Source organism: Anomaloglossus baeobatrachus, unplaced genomic scaffold, assembly GCF_048569485.1.
Source record: "Anomaloglossus baeobatrachus isolate aAnoBae1 unplaced genomic scaffold, aAnoBae1.hap1 Scaffold_32, whole genome shotgun sequence".
Lineage (NCBI taxonomy): Eukaryota > Metazoa > Chordata > Amphibia > Anura > Aromobatidae > Anomaloglossus > Anomaloglossus baeobatrachus.
Window position 1 is genome coordinate 1,232,133 of NW_027442596.1, and position 23,896 is coordinate 1,256,028.

Here is a 23,896-nt window from a genome sequence, read left to right on the forward strand (position 1 = left end):
CGAAATTGTTCCTTTGGGGGGGTATTGCAATTTTTTGCCATTTTGAGGCGAAATTGTTCTTTGGGGGGTATAGCAACTTTTCGGCATTTTGAGGTGAAATTGTTCCTTTGGGGGGGTATTGCAACTTTTGGCCATTTTGAAGCGAAATTGTTCCTTTGGGGGGGTATTGCAACTTTTGGCCATTTTGAAGTGAAATTGTTCCTTTGGGGGGTATTGCAATTTTTTGCCATTTTGAGGCGAAATTGTTCCTTTGGGGGGGTATTGCAACTTTTGGCCATTTTGAAGCGAAATTGTTCCTTTGGGGGGGTATTGCAACTTTTGGCCATTTTGAAGCGAAATTGTTCCTTTGAGGGGGTATTGCAACTTTTCGGCATTTTGAGGCGAAATTGTTCCTTTGGGGGGGTATTGCAATTTTTTGCCATTTTGAGGTGAAATTGTTCCTTTGGGGGGGTATTGCAACTTTTGGCCATTTTGAAGCGAAATTGTTCCTTTCGGGGGGTATTGCAACTTTTCGGCATTTTGAGGCGAAATTGTTCCTTTGGGGGGGTATTGCAATTTTTTGCCATTTTGAGGCGAAATTGTTCCTTTGGGGGGGTATTGCAACTTTTGGCCATTTTGAAGCGAAATTGTTCCTTTCGGGGGGTATTGCAACTTTTCGGCATTTTGAGGCGAAATTGTTCCTTTGGGGGGTATTGCAATTTTTTTTTCGTTTTGAGGCGAAATTGTTCCTTTGGGGGGGTATTGCAACTTTTGGCCATTTTGAAGCGAAATTATTCCTTTGGGGGGGTATTGCAACTTTTCTGCATTTTTAGGCGAAATTGTTCCTTTTGGGGGGGTATTGCAATTTTTTGCCATTTTGAGGCGAAATTGTTCCTTTGGGGGGGTATTGCAACTTTTGGCCATTTTGAAGCGAAATTGTTCCTTTGGGGGGGTATTGCAACTTTTCGGCATTTTGAGGCGAAATTGTTCCTTTGGGGGGGTATTGCAACTTTTGGCCATTTTGAAGCGAAATTGTTCCTTTGGGGGGGTATTGCAACTTTTCGGCATTTTGAGGCGAAATTGTTCCTTTGGGGGGTATTGATATTTTTTGCCATTTTGAGGCGAAATTGTTCCTTTGGGGGGGTATTGCAACTTTTGGTCATTTTGAAGCGAAATTGTTCCTTTCGGGTGGTATTGCAACTTTTCGGCATTTTGAGGCGAAATTGTTCCTTTGGGGGGGTATTGCAATTTTTTGCCATTTTGAGGCGAAATTGTTCCTTGGGGGGGTATTGCAACTTTTGGCCATTTTGAAGCGAAATTCTTCCTTTCGGGGGGTATTGCAAGTTTAAGGCATTTTGAGGCGAAATTGTTACTTTGGGGGGGTATTGCAACTTTTGGCCATTTTGAAGCGAAATTGTTCCTTTGGGGGGGTATTGCAACTTTTCGGCATTTTGAGGCGAAATTGTTCCTTTGGGGGGGTATTGCAATTTTTTGCCATTTTGAGGCGAAATTGTTCCTTTGGGGGGGTATTGCAACTTTTCGCCATTTTGAAGCGAAATTGTTCCTTTGGGGGGTATTGCAACTTTTCGGCATTTTGAGGCGAAATTGTTCCTTTGGGGGGGTATTGCAATTTTTTGCCATTTTGAGGCGAAATTGTTCCTTTGGGGGGGTATTGCAACTTTTGGCCATTTTGAAGCGAAATTGTTCCTTTGGGGGGGTATTGCAACTTTTGGCCATTTTGAAGCGAAATTGTTCCTTTGGGGGGGTATTGCAACTTTTCGGCATTTTGAGGCGAATTTGTTCCTTTGGGGGGGTATTGCAATTTTTTGCCATTTTGAGGCGAAATTGTTCCTTTGGGGGGTATTCCAACTTTTGGCCATTTTGAAGCGAAATTGTTCCTTTCGGGGGGTATTGCTACTTTTCGGCATTTTGAGGCGAAATTGTTCCTTTGGGGGGGTATTGCAACTTTTTGCCATTTTGAGGCGAAATCGTTCCTTTGGGGGGGGTATTGCAACTTTTGGCCATTTTGAAGCGAAATTGTTCCTTTGGGGGGCTATTGTAACTTTTGGCCATTTTGAGGCGAAATTGTTCCTTTGGGGGGGTATTGCAATTTTTTGCCATTTTGAGGCGAAATTGTTCCTTTGGGGGGGTATTGCAACTTATGGCCATTTTGAAGCGAAATTTTTCCTTTGGGGGTTATTGCAACTTTTGGATATTTTGAAGCGAAATTGTTCCTTTGGGGGGGTATTGCAACTTTTCGGCATTTTGAGGCGAAATTGTTCCTTTGGGGGGTATTGCGATTTTTTGCCATTTTGAGGCGAAATTGTTCCTTTGGGGGGGTATTGCAACTTTTGGCCGTTTAGAAGCGAAATTTTTCCTTTGGGGGCGGTATTGCAACTTTTGGCCATTTTTAAGCGAAATTGTTCCTTTCGGGGGTTATTGCAACTTTTCGGCATTTTGATGCGAAATTGTTCCTTTGGGGGGGTATTGCAACTTTTTGGCATTTTGAGGCGAAATTGTTCCTTTGGGGGGGTATTGCAATTTTTTGCCATTTTGAGGCGAAATTGTTCTTTGGGGGGTATAGCAACTTTTCGGCATTTTGAGGTGAAATTGTTCCTTTGGGGGGGTATTGCAACTTTTGGCCATTTTGAAGCGAAATTGTTCCTTTGGGGGGGTATTGCAACTTTTGGCCATTTTGAAGCGAAATTGTTCCTTTCGGGGGGTATTGCAACTTTTCGGCATTTTGAGGCGAAATTGTTCCTTTGGGGGGTATTGCAATTTTTTTTTTGTTTTGAGGCGAAATTGTTCCTTTGGGGGGGTATTGCAACTTTTGGCCATTTTGAAGCGAAATTATTCCTTTGGGGGGGTATTGCAACTTTTCTGCATTTTTAGGCGAAATTGTTCCTTTTGGGGGGGTATTGCAAATTTTTGCCATTTTGAGGCGAAATTGTTCCTTTGGGGGGGTATTGCAACTTTTGGCCATTTTGAAGCGAAATTGTTCCTTTGGGGGGGTATTGCAACTTTTCGGCATTTTGAGGCGAAATTGTTCCTTTGGGGGGGTATTGCAACTTTTGGCCATTTTGAAGCGAAATTGTTCCTTTGGGGGGGTATTGCAACTTTTCGGCATTTTGAGGCGAAATTGTTCCTTTGGGGGGTATTGATATTTTTTGCCATTTTGAGGCGAAATTGTTCCTTTGGGGGGGTATTGCAACTTATGGCCATTTTGAAGCGAAATTTTTCCTTTGGGGGTTATTGCAACTTTTGGATATTTTGAAGCGAAATTGTTCCTTTGGGGGGGTATTGCAACTTTTCGGCATTTTGAGGCGAAATTGTTCCTTTGGGGGGTATTGCAATTTTTTGCCATTTTGAGGCGAAATTGTTCCTTTGGGGGGGTATTGCAACTTTTGGCCGTTTAGAAGCGAAATTTTTCCTTTGGGGGCGGTATTGCAACTTTTGGCCATTTTTAAGCGAAATTGTTCCTTTCGGGGGTTATTGCAACTTTTCGGCATTTTGATGCGAAATTGTTCCTTTGGGGGGGTATTGCAACTTTTTGGCATTTTGAGGCGAAATTGTTCCTTTGGGGGGGTATTGCAATTTTTTGCCATTTTGAGGCGAAATTGTTCTTTGGGGGGTATAGCAACTTTTCGGCATTTTGAGGTGAAATTGTTCCTTTGGGGGGGTATTGCAACTTTTGGCCATTTTGAAGCGAAATTGTTCCTTTGGGGGGGTATTGCAACTTTTGGCCATTTTGAAGCGAAATTGTTCCTTTCGGGGGGTATTGCAACTTTTCGGCATTTTGAGGCGAAATTGTTCCTTTGGGGGGTATTGCAATTTTTTTTTTGTTTTGAGGCGAAATTGTTCCTTTGGGGGGGTATTGCAACTTTTGGCCATTTTGAAGCGAAATTATTCCTTTGGGGGGGTATTGCAACTTTTCTGCATTTTTAGGCGAAATTGTTCCTTTTGGGGGGGTATTGCAAATTTTTGCCATTTTGAGGCGAAATTGTTCCTTTGGGGGGGTATTGCAACTTTTGGCCATTTTGAAGCGAAATTGTTCCTTTGGGGGGGTATTGCAACTTTTCGGCATTTTGAGGCGAAATTGTTCCTTTGGGGGGGTATTGCAACTTTTGGCCATTTTGAAGCGAAATTGTTCCTTTGGCGGGGTATTGCAACTTTTCGGCATTTTGAGGCGAAATTGTTCCTTTGGGGGGTATTGATATTTTTTGCCATTTTGAGGCGAAATTGTTCCTTTGGGGGGGTATTGCAACTTTTGGCCATTTTGAAGCGAAATTGTTCCTTTCGGGTGGTATTGCAACTTTTCGGCATTTTGAGGCGAAATTGTTCCTTTGGGGGGGTATTGCAATTTTTTGCCATTTTGAGGCGAAATTGTTCCTTGGGGGGGTATTGCAACTTTTGGCCATTTTGAAGCGAAATTCTTCCTTTCGGGGGGTATTGCAACTTTAAGGCATTTTGAGGCGAAATTGTTACTTTGGGGGGGTATTGCAACTTTTGGCCATTTTGAAGCGAAATTGTTCCTTTGGGGGGTATTGCAACTTTTCGGCATTTTGAGGCGAAATTGTTCCTTTGGGGGGGTATTGCAATTTTTTGCCATTTTGAGGCGAAATTGTTCCTTTGGGGGGGTATTGCAACTTTTCGCCATTTTGAAGCGAAATTGTTCCTTTGGGGGTATTGCAACTTTTCGGCATTTTGAGGCGAAATTGTTCCTTTGGGGGGGTATTGCAATTTTTTGCCATTTTGAGGCGAAATTGTTCCTTTGGGGGGGTATTGCAACTTTTGGCCATTTTGAAGCGAAATTGTTCCTTTGGGGGGGTATTGCAACTTTTGGCCATTTTGAAGAGAAATTGTTCCTTTGGGGGGGTATTGCAACTTTTCGGCATTTTGAGGCGAATTTGTTCCTTTGGGGGGGTATTGCAATTTTTTGCCATTTTGAGGCGAAATTGTTCCTTTGGGGGGTATTGCAACTTTTGGCCATTTTGAAGCGAAATTGTTCCTTTCGGGGGGTATTGCTACTTTTCGGCATTTTGAGGCGAAATTGTTCCTTTGGGGGGGTATTGCAACTTTTTGCCATTTTGAGGCGAAATCGTTCCTTTGCGGGGGGTATTGCAACTTTTGGCCATTTTGAAGCGAAATTGTTCCTTTGGGGGGGTATTGTAACTTTTGGCCATTTTGAGGCGAAATTGTTCCTTTGGGGGGGTATTGCAATTTTTTGCCATTTTGAGGCGAAATTGTTCCTTTGGGGGGGGTATTGCAACTTATGGCCATTTTGAAGCGAAATTTTTCCTTTGGGGGTTATTGCAAATTTTGGCCATTTTGAAGCGAAATTGTTCCTTTCGGGGGTTATTGCAACTTTTCGGCATTTTGATGCGAAATTGTTCCTTTGGGGGGGTATTGCAACTTTTCGGCATTTTGAGGCGAAATTGTTCCTTTGGGGGGGTATTGCAATTTTTTGCCATTTTGAGGCGAAATTGTTCTTTGGGGGTATAGCAACTTTTCGGCATTTTGAGGTGAAATTGTTCCTTTGGGGGGGTATTGCAACTTTTGGCCATTTTGAAGCGAAATTGTTCCTTTCGGGGGGTATTGCAACTTTTCGGCAATTTGAGGCGAAATTGTTCCTTTGGTGGGGTATTGCAACTTTAGGCCATTTTGAAGCGAAATTGTTCCTTTCGGGGGGTATTGCAACTTTTCGGCATTTTGAGGCGAAATTGTTCTTTTGGGGGGGTATTGCAACTTTTGGCCATTTTGAAGCGAAATTGTTCCTTTGGGGGGGTATTGCAACTTTTGGCCATTTTGAAGCAAAATTGTTCCTTTGGGGGGGTATTGCAACTTTTCGGCATTTTGAGGCGAAATTGTTCCTGGGGGGGGGGATATTGCAATTTTTTGCCATTTTGAGGTGAAATTGTTCCTTTGGGGGGGTATTGCAACTTTTGGCCATTTTGAAGCGAAATTGTTCCTTTGGGGGGGTATTGCAATTTTTTGCCATTTTGAGGCGAAATTGTTCCTTTGGGGGGGTATTGCAACTTTTGGCCATTTTGAAGCGAAATTGTTCCTTTGGGGGGTATTGCAACTTTTCGGCATTTTGAGGCGAAATTGTTCCTTTGGGGGGGTATTGCAATTTTTTGCCATTTTGAGGCGAAATTGTTCCTTTGGGGGGGTATTGCAACTTTTCGACATTTTGAAGCGAAATTGTTCCTTTGGGGGGTATTGCAACTTTTCGGCATTTTGAGGCGAAATTGTTCCATTGGGGGGGTATTGCAATTTTTTGCCATTTTGAGGCGAAATTGTTCCTTTGGGGGGGTATTGCAACTTTTGGCCATTTTGAAGCGAAATTGTTCCTTTGGGGGGGGTATTGCAACTTTTGGCCATTTTGAAGCGAAATTGTTCCTTTGGGGGGGTATTGCAACTTTTCGGCATTTTGAGGCGAAATTGTTCCTTTGGGGGGTATTGCAATTTTTAGCCATTTTGAGGCGAAATTGTTCCTTTGGGGGGGTATTGCAACTTTTGGCCATTTTGAAGCGAAATTGTTCCTTTCGGGGGGTATTGCTACTTTTCGGCATTTTGAGGCGAAATTGTTCCTTTGGGGGGGTATTGCAACTTTTTGCCATTTTCAGGCGAAATTGTTCCTTTGGGGGGGTATTGCAACTTTTGGCCATTTTGAAGCGAAATTGTTCCTTTGGGGGGGTATTGTAACTTTTGGCCATTTTGAGGCGAAATTGTTCCTTTGGGGGGGTATTGCAATTTTTTGCCATTTTGAGGTGAAATTGTTCCTTTGGGGGGGTATTGCAACTTTTGGCCATTTTGAAGCGAAATTGTTCCTTTGGGGGGGTATTGCAATTTTTTGCCATTTTGAGGCGAAATTGTTCCTTTGGGGGGGTATTGCAACTTTTGGCCATTTTGAAGCGAAATTGTTCCTTTGGGGGGTATTGCAACTTTTCGGCATTTTGAGGCGAAATTGTTCCTTTGGGGGGGTATTGCAATTTTTTGCCATTTTGAGGCGAAATTGTTCCTTTGGGGGGGTATTGCAACTTTTCGCCATTTTGAAGCGAAATTGTTCCTTTGGGGGGTATTGCAACTTTTCGGCATTTTGAGGCGAAATTGTTCTTTTGGGGGGGTATTGCAATTTTTTGCCATTTTGAGGCGAAATTGTTCCTTTGGGGGGGTATTGCAACTTTTGGCCATTTTGAAGCGAAATTGTTCCTTTGGGGGGGTATTGCAACTTTTGGCCATTTTGAAGCGAAATTGTTCCTTTGGGGGGGTATTGCAACTTTTCGGCATTTTGAGGCGAAATTGTTCCTTTGGGGGGGTATTGCAATTTTTAGCCATTTTGAGGCGAAATTGTTCCTTTGGGGGGGTATTGCAACTTTTGGCCATTTTGAAGCGAAATTGTTCCTTTCGGGGGGTATTGCTACTTTTCGGCATTTTGAGGCGAAATTGTTCCTTTGGGGGGTATTGCAACTTTTCGGCATTTTGAGGCAAAATTGTTCCTTTGGGGGGGTATTGCAATTTTTTTTTCATTTTGAGGCGAAATTTTTCCTTTGGGGGGGTATTGCAACTTTTGGCCATTTTGAAGCGAAATTGTTCCTATCGGGGGGTATTGCAACTTTTCGGCATTTTGAGGCGAAATTGTTCTTTTGGGGGGGTATTGCAACTTTTGGCCATTTTGAAGCGAAATTGTTCCTTTGGGGGGGTATTGCAACTTTTGGCCATTTTGAAGCAAAATTGTTCCTTTGGGGGGGTATTGCAACTTTTCGGCATTTTGAGGCGAAATTGTTCCTTTGGGGGGGTATTGCAATTTTTTGCCATTTTGAGGTGAAATTGTTCCTTTGGGGGGGTATTGCAACTTTTGGCCATTTTGAAGCGAAATTGTTCCTTTCGGGGGGTATTGCAACTTTTCGGCATTTTGAGGCGAAATTGTTACTTTGGGGGGGTATTGCAACTTTTCGGCATTTTGAGGCGAAATTTTTCCTTTGGGAGGGTATTGCAATTTTTTCCCATTTTGAGGTGAAATTGTTCCTTTGGGGGGGTATTGCAACTTTTGGCCATTTTGAAGCGAAATTGTTCCTTTGGGGGGGTATTGCAATTTTTTGCCATTTTGAGGCGAAATTGTTCCTTTGGGGGGTATTGCAACTTTTGGCCATTTTGAAGCGAAATTGTTCCTTTGGGGGGGTATTGCAACTTTTCGGCATTTTGAGGCGAAATTGTTCCTTTGGGGGGGTATTGCAATTTTTTGCCATTTTGAGGCGAAATTGTTCCTTTGGGGGGGTATTGCAACTTTTCGCCATTTTGAAGCGAAATTGTTCCTTTGGGGGGTATTGCAACTTTTCGGCATTTTGAGGCAAAATTGTTCCTTTGGGGGGGTATTGCAATTTTTTGCCATTTTGAGGCGAAATTGTTCCTTTGGGGGGGTATTGCAACTTTTGGCCGTTTAGAAGCGAAATTGTTCCTTTGGGGGGGTATTGCAACTTTTGGCCATTTTTAAGCGAAATTGTTCCTTTCGGGGGTTATTGCAACTTTTCGGCATTTTGATGCGAAATTGTTCCTTTGGGGGGGTATTGCAACTTTTCGGCATTTTGAGGCGAAATTGTTCCTTTGGGGGGGTATTGCAATTTTTTGCCATTTTGAGGCGAAATTGTTCTTTTGGGGGGGTATTGCAACTTTTGGCCATTTTGAAGCGAAATTGTCCTTTGGGGGGTATAGCAACTTTTCGGCATTTTGAGGTGAAATTGTTCCTTTGGGGGGGTATTGCAACTTTTGGCCATTTTGAAGCGAAATTGTTCCTTTCGGGGGGTATTGCAACTTTTCGGCATTTTGAGGCAAAATTGTTCCTTTGGGGGGGTATTGCAATTTTTTTTTCATTTTGAGGCGAAATTTTTCCTTTGGGGGGGTATTGCAACTTTTGGCCATTTTGAAGCGAAATTGTTCCTTTGGGGGGGTATTCCAACTTTTCGGCATTTTGAGGCGAAATTGTTCTTTTGGGGGGGTATTGCAACTTTTGGCCATTTTGAAGCGAAATTGTTACTTTGGGGGGGTATTGCAACTTTTCGGCATTTTGAGGCGAAATTGTTCCTTTGGGGGGGTATTGCAATTTTTTTTCTATTTTGAGGCGAAATTGTTCCTTTGGGAAGGTATTACAATTTTTGGATATTTTGAGGCGAAATTGTTCCTTTGGGAGGGTATTGCAATTTTTTGCCATTTTGAGGTGAAATTGTTCCTTTGGGGGGTATTGCAAATTTTAACCATTTTGAAGCGAAATTGTTCCTTTCGGGGGGTATTGCAACTTTTCGGCATTTTGAGGCGAAATTGTTCCTTTGGGGGGGTATTGCAATTTTTTTTTCATTTTGAGGCGAAATTTTTCCTTTGGTGGGGTATTTCAACTTTTGGCCATTTTGAAGCGAAATTGTTCCTTTGGGGGGGTATTGCAACTTTTCGGCATTTTGAGGCGAAATTGTTCTTTTGGGGGGGTATTGCAACTTTTGGCCATTTTGAAGCGAAATTGTTCCTTTGGGGGGGTATTGCAACTTTTGGCCATTTTGAAGCAAAATTGTTCCTTTGGGGGGGTATTGCAACTTTTCGGCATTTTGAGGCGAAATTGTTCCTTTGGGGGGGTATTGCAACTTTTGGCCATTTTGAAGCGAAATTGTTCCTTTCGGGGGGTATTGCAACTTTTCGGCATTTTGAAGCGAAATTGTTACTTTGGGGGGGTATTGCAACTTTTCGGCATTTTGAGGCGGAATTTTTCCTTTGGGAGGGTATTGCAATTTTTTGCCATTTTGAGGTGAAATTGTTCCTTTGGGGGGGTATTGCAACTTTTGGCCATTTTGAAGCGAAATTGTTCCTTTGGGGGGGTATTGCAATTTTTTGCCATTTTGAGGCGAAATTGTTCCTTTGGGGGGGTATTGCAACTTTTGGCCATTTTGAAGCGAAATTGTTCCTTTGGGGGGTATTGCAACTTTTCGGCATTTTGAGGCGAAATTGTTCCTTTGGGGGGGTATTGCAATTTTTTGCCATTTTGAGGCGAAATTGTTCCTTTGGGGGGGTATTGCAACTTTTCGCCATTTTGAAGCGAAATTGTTCCTTTGGGGGGTATTGCAACTTTTCGGCATTTTGAGGCGAAATTGTTCCTTTGGGGGGGTATTGCAATTTTTTGCCATTTTGAGGCGAAATTGTTCCTTTGGGGGGGTATTGACACTTTTGGCCATTTTGAAGCGAAATTGTTCCTTTGGGGGGGTATTGCAATTTTTTTTTCATTTTGAGGCGAAATTTTTCCTTTGGTGGGGTATTTCAACTTTTGGCCATTTTGAAGCGAAATTGTTCCTTTGGGGGGGTATTGCAACTTTTGGCCATTTTGAGGCGAAATTGTTCTTTTGGGGGGGGTATTGCAACTTTTGGCCATTTTGAAGCGAAATTGTTCCTTTGGGGGGGTATTGCAACTTTTCGGCATTTTGAGGCGAAATTGTTCCTTTGGGGGGGTATTGCAATTTTTAGCCATTTTGAGGCGAAATTGTTCCTTTGGGGGGTATTGCAACTTTTGGCCATTTTGAAGCGAAATTGTTCCTTTCGGGGGGTATTGCTACTTTTCGGCATTTTGAGGCGAAATTGTTCCTTTGGGGGGGTATTGCAACTTTTTGCCATTTTCAGGCGAAATTGTTCCTTTGGGGGGGTATTGCAACTTTTGGCCATTTTGAAGCGAAATTGTTCCTTTGGGGGGGTATTGTAACTTTTGGCCATTTTGAGGCGAAATTGTTCCTTTGGGGGGGTATTGCAACTTTTCGGCATTTTGAGGCGAAATTGTTCCTTTGGGGGGGTATTGCAATTTTTAGCCATTTTGAGGCGAAATTGTTCCTTTGGGGGGGTATTGCAACTTTTGGCCATTTTGAAGCGAAATTGTTCCTTTCGGGGGGTATTGCTACTTTTCGGCATTTTGAGGCGAAATTGTTCCTTTGGGGGGGTATTGCAACTTTTTGCCATTTTCAGGCGAAATTGTTCCTTTGGGGGGGTATTGCAACTTTTGGCCATTTTGAAGCGAAATTGTTCCTTTGGGGGGGTATTGTAACTTTTGGCCATTTTGAGGCGAAATTGTTCCTTTGGGGGGGTATTGCAATTTTTTGCCATTTTGAGGCGAAATTGTTCCTTTGGGGAGGTATTGCAACTTTTGGCCATTTTGAAGCGAAATTGTTCCTTTGGGGGGGATTGCAACTTTTCGGCATTTTGAGGCGAAATTGTTCCTTTGGGGGGGTATTGCAATTTTTTGCCATTTTGAGGCGAAATTGTTCCTTTGGGGGGGTATTGCAACTTTTCGCCATTTTGAAGCGAAATTGTTCCTTTGGGGGGTATTGCAACTTTTCGGCATTTTGAGGCGAAATTGTTCCTTTGGGGGGGTATTGCAATTTTTTGCCATTTTGAGGCGAAATTGTTCCTTTGGGGGGGTATTGCAATTTTTAGCCATTTTGAGGCGAAATTGTTCCTTTGGGGGGGTATTGCAACTTTTGGCCATTTTGAAGCGAAATTGTTCCTTTCGGGGGGTATTGCTACTTTTCGGCATTTTGAGGCGAAATTGTTCCTTTGGGGGGTATTGCAACTTTTTGCCATTTTGAGGCGAAATTGTTCCTTTGGGGGGGTATTGTAACTTTTGGCCATTTTGAGGCGAAATTGTTCCTTTGGCGGGGTATTGCAACTTTTGGCCATTTTGAAGCGAAATTGTTCCTTTCGGGGGGTATTGCAACTTTTCGGCATTTTGAGGCGAAATTGTTCTTTTGGGGGGGTATTGCAACTTTTGGCCATTTTGAAGCGAAATTGTTCCTTTGGGGGGGTATTGCAACTTTTGGCCATTTTGAAGCAAAATTGTTCCTTTGGGGGGGTATTGCAACTTTTTGCCATTTTGAGGTGAAATTGTTCCTTTGGGGGGGTATTGCAACTTTTGGCCATTTTGAAGCGAAATTGTTCCTTTCGGGGGGTATTGCAACTTTTCGGCATTTTGAGGCGAAATTGTTACTTTGGGGGGGTATTGCAACTTTTCGGCATTTTGAGGCGAAATTTTTCCTTTGGGAGGGTATTGCAATTTTTTCCCATTTTGAGGTGAAATTGTTCCTTTGGGGGGGTATTGCAACTTTTGGCCATTTTGAAGCGAAATTGTTCCTTTGGGGGGGTATTGCAATTTTTTGCCATTTTGAGGCGAAATTGTTCCTTTGGGGGGGTATTGCAACTTTTGGCCATTTTGAAGCGAAATTGTTCCTTTGGGGGGGTATTGCAACTTTTCGGCATTTTGAGGCGAAATTGTTCCTTTGGGGGGGTATTGCAATTTTTTGCCATTTTGAGGCGAAATTGTTCCTTTGGGGGGGTATTGCAACTTTTCGCCATTTTGAAGCGAAATTGTTCCTTTGGGGGGTATTGCAACTTTTCGGCATTTTGAGGCGAAATTGTTCCTTTGGGGGGGTATTGCAATTTTTTGCCATTTTGAGGCGAAATTGTTCCTTTGGGGGGGTATTGCAACTTTTGGCCATTTTGAAGCGAAATTGTTCCTTTGGGGGGGGGGGTATTGCAACTTTTGGCCATTTTGAAGCGAAATTGTTCCTTTGGGGGGGTACTGCAAATTTTCGGCATTTTGAGGCGAAATTGTTCCTTTGGGGGGGTATTGCAATTTTTTGCCATTTTGAGGCGAAATTGTTCCTTTGGGGGGGTATTGCAACTTTTGGCCGTTTAGAAGCGAAATTGTTCCTTTGGGGGGGTATTGCAACTTTTGGCCATTTTTAAGCGAAATTGTTCCTTTCGGGGGTTATTGCAACTTTTCGGCATTTTGAGGCGAAATTGTTACTTTGGGGGGGTATTGCAACTTTTCGGCATTTTGAGGCGAAATTTTTCCTTTGGGAGGGTATTGCAATTTTTTCCCATTTTGAGGTGAAATTGTTCCTTTGGGGGGGTATTGCAACTTTTGGCCATTTTGAAGCGAAATTGTTCCTTTGGGGGGGTATTGCAATTTTTTGCCATTTTGAGGCGAAATTGTTCCTTTGGGGGGGTATTGCAACTTTTGGCCATTTTGAAGCGAAATTGTTCCTTTGGGGGGGTATTGCAACTTTTCGGCATTCTGAGGCGAAATTGTTCCTTTGGGGGGGTATTGCAATTTTTTGCCATTTTGAGGCGAAATTGTTCCTTTGGGGGGGGTATTGCAACTTTTCGCCATTTTGAAGCGAAATTGTTCCTTTGGGGGGTATTGCAACTTTTCGGCATTTTGAGGCGAAATTGTTCCTTTGGGGGGGTATTGCAATTTTTTGCCATTTTGAGGCGAAATTGTTCCTTTGGGGGGGTATTGCAACTTTTGGCCATTTTGAAGCGAAATTGTTCCTTTGGGGGGGGGGGGTATTGCAACTTTTGGCCATTTTGAAGCGAAATTGTTCCTTTGGGGGGGTACTGCAAATTTTCGGCATTTTGAGGCGAAATTGTTCCTTTGGGGGGGTATTGCAATTTTTTGCCATTTTGAGGCGAAATTGTTCCTTTGGGGGGGTATTGCAACTTTTGGCCGTTTAGAAGCGAAATTGTTCCTTTGGGGGGGTATTGCAACTTTTGGCCATTTTTAAGCGAAATTGTTCCTTTCGGGGGTTATTGCAACTTTTCGGCATTTTGATGCGAAATTGTTCCTTTGGGGGGGTATTGCAACTTTTCGGCATTTTGAGGCGAAATTGTTCCTTTGGGGGGGTATTGCAATTTTTTGCCATTTTGAGGCGAAATTGTTCCTTTGGGGGGGTATTGCAACTTTTGGCCATTTTGAAGCGAAATTGTCCTTTGGGGGGTATAGCAACTTTTCGGCATTTTGAGGTGAAATTGTTCCTTTGGGGGGGTATTGCAACTTTTGGCCATTTTGAAGCGAAATTGTTCCTTTCGGGGGGTATTGCAACTTTTCGGCATTTTGAGGCAAAATTGTTCCTTTGGGGGGGTATTGCAATTTTTTTTTCATTTTGAGGCGAAATTTTTCCTTTGGGGGGGTATTGCAACTTTTGGCCATTTTGAAGCGAAATTGTTCCTTTGGGGGGGTATTGCAACTTTTCGGCATTTTGAGGCGAAATTGTTCTTTTGGGGGGGTATTGCAACTTTTCGCCATTTTGAAGCGAAATTGTTCCTTTGGGGGGTATTGCAACTTTTCGGCATTTTGAGGCGAAATTGTTCCTTTGGGGGGGTATTGCAATTTTTTGCCATTTTGAGGCGAAATTGTTCCTTTGGGGGGGTATTGCAACTTTTGGCCATTTTGAAGCGAAATTGTTCCTTTGGGGGGGGGGTATTGCAACTTTTGGCCATTTTGAAGCGAAATTGTTCCTTTGGGGGGGTACTGCAAATTTTCGGCATTTTGAGGCGAAATTGTTCCTTTGGGGGGGTATTGCAATTTTTTGCCATTTTGAGGCGAAATTGTTCCTTTGGGGGGGTATTGCAACTTTTGGCCGTTTAGAAGCGAAATTGTTCCTTTGGGGGGGTATTGCAACTTTTGGCCATTTTTAAGCGAAATTGTTCCTTTCGGGGGTTATTGCAACTTTTCGGCATTTTGATGCGAAATTGTTCCTTTGGGGGGGTATTGCAACTTTTCGGCATTTTGAGGCGAAATTGTTCCTTTGGGGGGGTATTGCAATTTTTTGCCATTTTGAGGCGAAATTGTTCCTTTGGGGGGGTATTGCAACTTTTGGCCATTTTGAAGCGAAATTGTCCTTTGGGGGGTATAGCAACTTTTCGGCATTTTGAGGTGAAATTGTTCCTTTGGGGGGGTATTGCAACTTTTGGCCATTTTGAAGCGAAATTGTTCCTTTCGGGGGGTATTGCAACTTTTCGGCATTTTGAGGCAAAATTGTTCCTTTGGGGGGGTATTGCAATTTTTTTTTCATTTTGAGGCGAAATTTTTCCTTTGGGGGGGTATTGCAACTTTTGGCCATTTTGAAGCGAAATTGTTCCTTTGGGGGGGTATTGCAACTTTTCGGCATTTTGAGGCGAAATTGTTCTTTTGGGGGGGTATTGCAATTTTTTGCCATTTTGAGGCGAAATTGTTCCTTTGGGGGGGTATTGCAACTTTAGGCCATTTTGAAGCGAAATTGTTCCTTTGGGGGGGTATTGCAACTTTTGGCCATTTTGAAGCGAAATTGTTCCTTTGGGGGGGTATTGCAACTTTTGGCCATTTTGAAGCAAAATTGTTCCTTTGGGGGGTATTGCAACTTTTCGGCATTTTGAGGCGAAATTGTTCCTTTGGGGGGGTATTGCAATTTTTTTTCTATTTTGAGGCGAAATTGTTCCTTTGGGGGGGTATTACAATTTTTGGATATTTTGAGGCGAAATTGTTCCTTTGGGAGGGTATTGCAATTTTTTGCCATTTTGAGGTGAAATTGTTCCTTTGGGGGGGTATTGCAAATTTTAACCATTTTGAAGCGAAATTGTTCCTTTCGGGGGGTATTGCAACTTTTCGGCATTTTGAGGCGAAATTGTTCCTTTGGGGGGTATTGCAATTTTTTTTCGTTTTGAGGCGAAATTGTTCCTTTAGGGGGGTATTGCAACTTTTGGCCATTTTGAAGCGAAATTGTTCCTTTGGGGGGGTATTGCAACTTTTCGGCATTTTGAGGCGAAATTGTTCCTTTGGGGGGGGTATTGCAATTTTTTGCCATTTTGAGGCGAAATTGTTCCTTTGGGGGGGTATTGCAACTTTTGGCCATTTTGAAGTGAAATTGTTCCTTTGGGGGGGTATTGCAACTTTTCGGCATTTTGAGGCGAAATTGTTCCTTTTGGGGGGTATTGCAATTTTTTGCCATTTTGAGGCGAAATTGTTCCTTTGGGGGGTATTGCAACTTTTCGGCATTTTGAGGCGAAATTGTTCCTTTGGGGGGTATTGCAACTTTTCGGCATTTTGAAGCGAAATTGTTCCTTTGGGGGGGTATTGCAATTTTTTGCCATTTTGAGGCGAAATTGTTCCTTTGGGGGGGTATTGCAACTTTTGGCCATTTTGAAGCGAAATTGTTCCTTTGGGGGGGGTATTGCAACTTTTGGCCATTTTGAAGCGAAATTGTTCCTTTGGGGGGGTATTGCAACTTTTCGGCATTTTGAGGCGAAATTGTTCCTTTGGGGGGGTATTGCAACTTTTGGCCATTTTGAAGCGAAATTGTTCCTTTCGGGGGGTATTGCTACTTTTCGGCATTTTGAGGCGAAATTGTTCCTTTTGGGGGGTATTGCAACTTTTTGCCATTTTGAGGCGAAATTGTTCCTTTGGGGGGGGTATTGCAACTTTTGGCCATTTTGAAGCGAAATTGTTCCTTTGGGGGGTATTGTAACTTTTGGCCATTTTGAGGCGAAATTGTTCCTTTGGGGGGGTATTGCAATTTTTTGCCATTTTGAGGCGAAATTGTTCCTTTGGGGGGGTATTGCAACTTTTGGCCATTTTGAAGCGAAATTTTTCCTTTGGGGGTTATTGCAACTTTTGGCCATTTTGAAGCGAAATTGTTCCTTTGGGGGGGTATTGCAACTTTTCGGCATTTTGAGGCGAAATTGTTCCTTTGGGGGGTATTGCAATTTTTTGCCATTTTGAGGCGAAATTGTTCCTTTGGGGGGGTATTGCAACTTTTGGCCGTTTAGAAGCGAAATTGTTCCTTTGGGGGGGGTATTGCAACTTTTCGGCATTTTGATGCGAAATTGTTCCTTTGGGGGGGTATTGCAACTTTTCGGCATTTTGAGGCGAAATTGTTCCTTTGGGGGGGTATTGCAATTTTTTGCCATTTTGAGGCGAAATTGTTCTTTTGGGGGGGTATTGCAACTTTTGGCCATTTTGAAGCGAAATTGTCCTTTGGGGGGTATAGCAACTTTTCGGCATTTTGAGGTGAAATTGTTCCTTTGGGGGGGTATTGCAACTTTTGGCCATTTTGAAGCGAAATTGTTCCTTTGGGGGGTATAGCAACTTTTCGGCATTTTGAGGTGAAATTGTTCCTTTGGGGGGGTATTGCAACTTTTGGCCGTTTAGAAGCGAAATTGTTCCTTTGGGGGGGGTATTGCAACTTTTCGGCATTTTGATGCGAAATTGTTCCTTTGGGGGGTTATTGCAACTTTTCGGCATTTTGATGCGAAATTGTTCCTTTGGGGGGGTATTGCAACTTTTCGGCATTTTGAGGCGAAATTGTTCCTTTGGGGGGGTATTGCAATTTTTTGCCATTTTGAGGCGAAATTGTTCTTTTGGGGGGGTATTGCAACTTTTGGCCATTTTGAAGCGAAATTGTCCTTTGGGGGGTATAGCAACTTTTCGGCATTTTGAGGTGAAATTGTTCCTTTGGGGGGGTATTGCAACTTTTGGCCATTTTGAAGCGAAATTGTTCCTTTCGGGGGGTATTGCAACTTTTCGGCATTTTGAGGCAAAATTGTTCCTTTGGGGGGGTATTGCAATTTTTTTTTTCATTTTGAGGCGAAATTTTTCCTTTGGGGGGGTATTGCAACTTTTGGCCATTTTGAAGCGAAATTGTTCCTTTGGGGGGGTATTGCAACTTTTCGGCATTTTGAGGCGAAATTGTTCTTTTGGGGGGGTATTGCAATTTTTTGCCATTTTGAGGCGAAATTGTTCCTTTGGGGGGGTATTGCAACTTTAGGCCATTTTGAAGCGAAATTGTTCCTTTGGGGGGGTATTGCAACTTTTCGGCATTTTGAGGCGAAATTGTTCTTTTGGGGGGGTATTGCAATTTTTTGCCATTTTGAGGCGAAATTGTTCCTTTGGGGGGGTATTGCAACTTTAGGCCATTTTGAAGCGAAATTGTTCCTTTCGGGGGGTATTGCAACTTTTCGGCATTTTGAGGCGAAATTGTTCTTTTGGGGGGGTATTGCAACTTTTGGCCATTTTGAAGCGAAATTGTTCCTTTGGGGGGGTATTGCAACTTTTGGCCATTTTGAAGCAAAATTGTTCCTTTGGGGGGGTATTGCAACTTTTCGGCATTTTGAGGCGAAATTGTTCGTTTGGGGGGGTATTGCAATTTTTTTTCTATTTTGAGGCGAAATTGTTCCTTTGGGGGGGTATTACAATTTTTGGATATTTTGAGGCGAAATTGTTCTTTTGGGGGGGTATTGCAACTTTAGGCCATTTTGAAGCGAAATTGTTCCTTTCGGGGGGTATTGCAACTTTTCGGCATTTTGAGGCGAAATTGTTCTTTTGGGGGGGTATTGCAACTTTTGGCCATTTTGAAGCGAAATTGTTCCTTTGGGGGGGTATTGCAACTTTTGGCCATTTTAAAGCAAAATTGTTCCTTTGGGGGGGTATTGCAACTTTTCGGCATTTTGAGGCGAAATTGTTCCTTTGGGGGGGTATTGCAATTTTTTCTCTATTTTGAGGCGAAATTGTTCCTTTGGGGGGGTATTACAATTTTTGGATATTTTGAGGCGAAATTGTTCCTTTGGGAGGGTATTGCAATTTTTTGCCATTTTGAGGTGAAATTGTTCCTTTGGGGGGGTATTGCAAATTTTAACCATTTTGAAGCGAAATTGTTCCTTTCGGGGGGTATTGCAACTTTTCGGCATTTTGAGGCGAAATTGTTCCTTTAGGGGGGTATTGCAATTTTTTTTTCATTTTGAGGCGAAATTTTTCCTTTGGGGGGGTATTGCAACTTTAGGCCATTTTGAAGCGAAATTGTTCCTTTGGGGGGGTATTGCAACTTTTCGGCATTTTGAGGCGAAATTGTTCCTTTGGGGGGTATTGCAATTTTTTGCCATTTTGAGGCGAAATTGTTCCTTTGGGGGGTATTGCAACTTTTGGCCATTTTGAAGCGAAATTGTTCCTTTCGGGGGGTATTGCAACTTTTCGGCATTTTGAGGCGAAATTGTTCCTTTGGGGGTATTGCAATTTTTTTTTCGTTTTGAGGCGAAATTGTTCCTTTAGGGGGGTATTGCAACTTTTGGCCATTTTGAAGCGAAATTGTTCCTTTGGGGGGGTATTGCAACTTTTCGGCATTTTGAGGCGAAATTGTTCCTTTGGGGGGGGTATTGCAATTTTTTGCCATTTTGAGGCGAAATTGTTCCTTTGGGGGGGTATTGCAACTTTTGGCCATTTTGAAGTGAAATTGTTCCTTTGGGGGGGTATTGCAACTTTTCGGCATTTTGAGGCGAAATTGTTCCTTTTGGGGGGTATTGCAATTTTTTGCCATTTTGAGGCGAAATTGTTCCTTTGGGGGGGTATTGCAACTTTTCGGCATTTTGAGGCGAAATTTTTCCTTTGGGGGGTATTGCAACTTTTCGGCATTTTGAAGCGAAATTGTTCCTTTGGGGGGGTATTGCAATTTTTTGCCATTTTGAGGCGAAATTGTTCCTTTGGGGGGGTATTGCAACTTTTGGCCATTTTGAAGCGAAATTGTTCCTTTGGGGGGGGTATTGCAACTTTTGGCCATTTTGAAGCGAAATTGTTCCTTTGGGGGGGTATTGCAACTTTTCGGCATTTTGAGGCGAAATTGTTCCTTTGGGGGGGTATTGCAACTTTTGGCCATTTTGAAGCGAAATTGTTCCTTTCGGGGGGTATTGCTACTTTTCGGCATTTTGAGGCGAAATTGTTCCTTTTGGGGGGTATTGCAACTTTTTGCCATTTTGAGGCGAAATTGTTCCTTTGGGGGGTATTGTAACTTTTGGCCATTTTGAGGCGAAATTGTTCCTGTGGGGGGGTATTGCAATTTTTTGCCATTTTGAGGCGAAATTTTTCCTTTGGGGGGGTATTGCAACTTTTGGCCATTTTGAAGCGAAATTGTTCCTTTGGGGGGGTATTGCAACTTTTCGGCATTTTGAGGCGAAATTGTTCTTTTGGGGGGGTATTGCAATTTTTTGCCATTTTGAGGCGAAATTGTTCCTTTGGGGGGGTATTGCAACTTTAGGCCATTTTGAAGCGAAATTGTTCCTTTCGGGGGGTTTTGCAACTTTTCGTCATTTTGAGGCGAAATTGTTCTTTTGGGGGGTATTGCAATTTTTATTCTATTTTGAGGCGAAATTGTTCCTTTGGGGGGGTATTACAATTTTTGGATATTTTGAGGCGAAATTGTTCCTTTGGGAGGGTATTGCAATTTTTTGCCATTTTGAGGCGAAATTGTTCCTTTTGGGGGGTATTGCAACTTTTTGCCATTTTGAGGCGAAATTGTTCCTTTGGGGGGGGTATTGCAACTTTTGGCCATTTTGAAGCGAAATTGTTCCTTTGGGGGGTATTGTAACTTTTGGCCATTTTGAGGCGAAATTGTTCCTTTGGGGGGGTATTGCAATTTTTTGCCATTTTGAGGCGAAATTGTTCCTTTGGGGGGGTATTGCAACTTTTGGCCATTTTGAAGCGAAATTTTTCCTTTGGGGGTTATTGCAACTTTTGGCCATTTTGAAGCGAAATTGTTCCTTTGGGGGGGTATTGCAACTTTTCGGCATTTTGAGGCGAAATTGTTCCTTTGGGGGGTATTGCAATTTTTTGCCATTTTGAGGCGAAATTGTTCCTTTGGGGGGGTATTGCAACTTTTGGCCGTTTAGAAGCGAAATTGTTCCTTTGGGGGGGGTATTGCAACTTTTCGGCATTTTGATGCGAAATTGTTCCTTTGGGGGGGTATTGCAACTTTTCGGCATTTTGAGGCGAAATTGTTCCTTTGGGGGGGTATTGCAATTTTTTGCCATTTTGAGGCGAAATTGTTCTTTTGGGGGGGTATTGCAACTTTTGGCCATTTTGAAGCGAAATTGTCCTTTGGGGGGTATAGCAACTTTTCGGCATTTTGAGGTGAAATTGTTCCTTTGGGGGGGTATTGCAACTTTTGGCCATTTTGAAGCGAAATTGTTCCTTTGGGGGGTATAGCAACTTTTCGGCATTTTGAGGTGAAATTGTTCCTTTGGGGGGGTATTGCAACTTTTGGCCGTTTAGAAGCGAAATTGTTCCTTTGGGGGGGGTATTGCAACTTTTCGGCATTTTGATGCGAAATTGTTCCTTTGGGGGGTTATTGCAACTTTTCGGCATTTTGATGCGAAATTGTTCCTTTGGGGGGGTATTGCAACTTTTCGGCATTTTGAGGCGAAATTGTTCCTTTGGGGGGGTATTGCAATTTTTTGCCATTTTGAGGCGAAATTGTTCTTTTGGGGGGGTATTGCAACTTTTGGCCATTTTGAAGCGAAATTGTCCTTTGGGGGGTATAGCAACTTTTCGGCATTTTGAGGTGAAATTGTTCCTTTGGGGGGGTATTGCAACTTTTGGCCATTTTGAAGCGAAATTGTTCCTTTCGGGGGGTATTGCAACTTTTCGGCATTTTGAGGCAAAATTGTTCCTTTGGGGGGGTATTGCAATTTTTTTTTTCATTTTGAGGCGAAATTTTTCCTTTGGGGGGGTATTGCAACTTTTGGCCATTTTGAAGCGAAATTGTTCCTTTGGGGGGGTATTGCAACTTTTCGGCATTTTGAGGCGAAATTGTTCTTTTGGGGGGGTATTGCAATTTTTTGCCATTTTGAGGCGAAATTGTTCCTTTGGGGGGGTATTGCAACTTTAGGCCATTTTGAAGCGAAATTGTTCCTTTGGGGGGGTATTGCAACTTTTCGGCATTTTGAGGCGAAATTGTTCTTTTGGGGGGGTATTGCAATTTTTTGCCATTTTGAGGCGAAATTGTTCCTTTGGGGGGGTATTGCAACTTTAGGCCATTTTGAAGCGAAATTGTTCCTTTCGGGGGGTATTGCAACTTTTCGGCATTTTGAGGCGAAATTGTTCTTTTGGGGGGGTATTGCAACTTTTGGCCATTTTGAAGCGAAATTGTTCCTTTGGGGGGGTATTGCAACTTTTGGCCATTTTGAAGCAAAATTGTTCCTTTGGGGGGGTATTGCAACTTTTCGGCATTTTGAGGCGAAATTGTTCGTTTGGGGGGGTATTGCAATTTTTTTTCTATTTTGAGGCGAAATTGTTCCTTTGGGGGGGTATTACAATTTTTGGATATTTTGAGGCGAAATTGTTCCTTTGGGAGGGTATTGCAATTTTTTGCCATTTTGAGGTGAAATTGTTCCTTTGGGGGGGTATTGCAAATTTTAACCATTTTGAAGCGAAATTGTTCCTTTCGGGGGGTATTGCAACTTTTCGGCATTTTGAGGCGAAATTGTTCTTTTGGGGGGGTATTGCAACTTTTGGCCATTTTGAAGCGAAATTGTTCCTTTGGGGGGGTATTGCAACTTTTGGCCATTTTGAAGCAAAATTGTTCCTTTGGGGGGGTATTGCAACTTTTCGGCATTTTGAGGCGAAATTGTTCCTTTGGGGGGGTATTGCAATTTTTTTTCTATTTTGAGGCGAAATTGTTCCTTTGGGGGGGTATTACAATTTTTGGATATTTTGAGGCGAAATTGTTCCTTTGGGAGGGTATTGCAATTTTTTGCCATTTTGAGGTGAAATTGTTCCTTTGGGGGGGTATTGCAAATTTTAACCATTTTGAAGCGAAATTGTTCCTTTCGGGGGGTATTGCAACAATTCGGCATTTTGAAGCGAAATTGTTCCTTTCGGGGGGTATTGCAATTTTTTGCCATTTTGAGGCGAAATTGTTCCTTTGGGGGGGTATTGCAACTTTAGGCCATTTTGAAGCGAAATTGTTCCTTTGGGGGGGTATTGCAACTTTTCGGCATTTTGAGGCGAAATTGTTCTTTTGGGGGGGTATTGCAATTTTTTGCCATTTTGAGGCGAAATTGTTCCTTTGGGGGGGTATTGCAACTTTAGGCCATTTTGAAGCGAAATTGTTCCTTTCGGGGGGTATTGCAACTTTTCGGCATTTTGAGGCGAAATTGTTCTTTTGGGGGGGTATTGCAACTTTTGGCCATTTTGAAGCGAAATTGTTCCTTTGGGGGGGTATTGCAACTTTTGGCCATTTTAAAGCAAAATTGTTCCTTTGGGGGGGTATTGCAACTTTTCGGCATTTTGAGGCGAAATTGTTCCTTTGGGGGGGTATTGCAATTTTTTTTCTATTTTGAGGCGAAATTGTTCCTTTGGGGGGGTATTACAATTTTTGGATATTTTGAGGCGAAATTGTTCCTTTGGGAGGGTATTGCAATTTTTTGCCATTTTGAGGTGAAATTGTTCCTTTGGGGGGGTATTGCAAATTTTAACCATTTTGAAGCGAAATTGTTCCTTTCGGGGGGTATTGCAACTTTTCGGCATTTTGAGGCGAAATTGTTCCTTTAGGGGGGTATTGCAATTTTTTTTTCATTTTGAGGCGAAATTTTTCCTTTGGGGGGGTATTGCAACTTTTGGCCATTTTGAAGCGAAATTGTTCCTTTGGGGGGGTATTGCAACTTTTCGGCATTTTGAGGCGAAATTGTTCCTTTGGGGGGTATTGCAATTTTTTGCCATTTTGAGGCGAAATTGTTCCTTTGGGGGGGTATTGCAACTTTTGGCCATTTTGAAGCGAAATTGTTCCTTTCGGGGGGTATTGCAACTTTTCGGCATTTTGAGGCGAAATTGTTCCTTTGGGGGGTATTGCAATTTTTTTTTCGTTTTGAGGCGAAATTGTTCCTTTAGGGGGGTATTGCAACTTTTGGCCATTTTGAAGCGAAATTGTTCCTTTGGGGGGGTATTGCAACTTTTCGGCATTTTGAGGCGAAATTGTTCCTTTGGGGGGGGTATTGCAATTTTTTGCCATTTTGAGGCGAAATTGTTCCTTTGGGGGGGTATTGCAACTTTTGGCCATTTTGAAGTGAAATTGTTCCTTTGGGGGGGTATTGCAACTTTTCGGCATTTTGAGGCGAAATTGTTCCTTTTGGGGGGTATTGCAATTTTTTGCCATTTTGAGGCGAAATTGTTCCTTTGGGGGGGTATTGCAACTTTTCGGCATTTTGAGGCGAAATTTTTCCTTTGGGGGGTATTGCAACTTTTCGGCATTTTGAAGCGAAATTGTTCCTTTGGCGGGGTATTGCAATTTTTTGCCATTTTGAGGCGAAATTGTTCCTT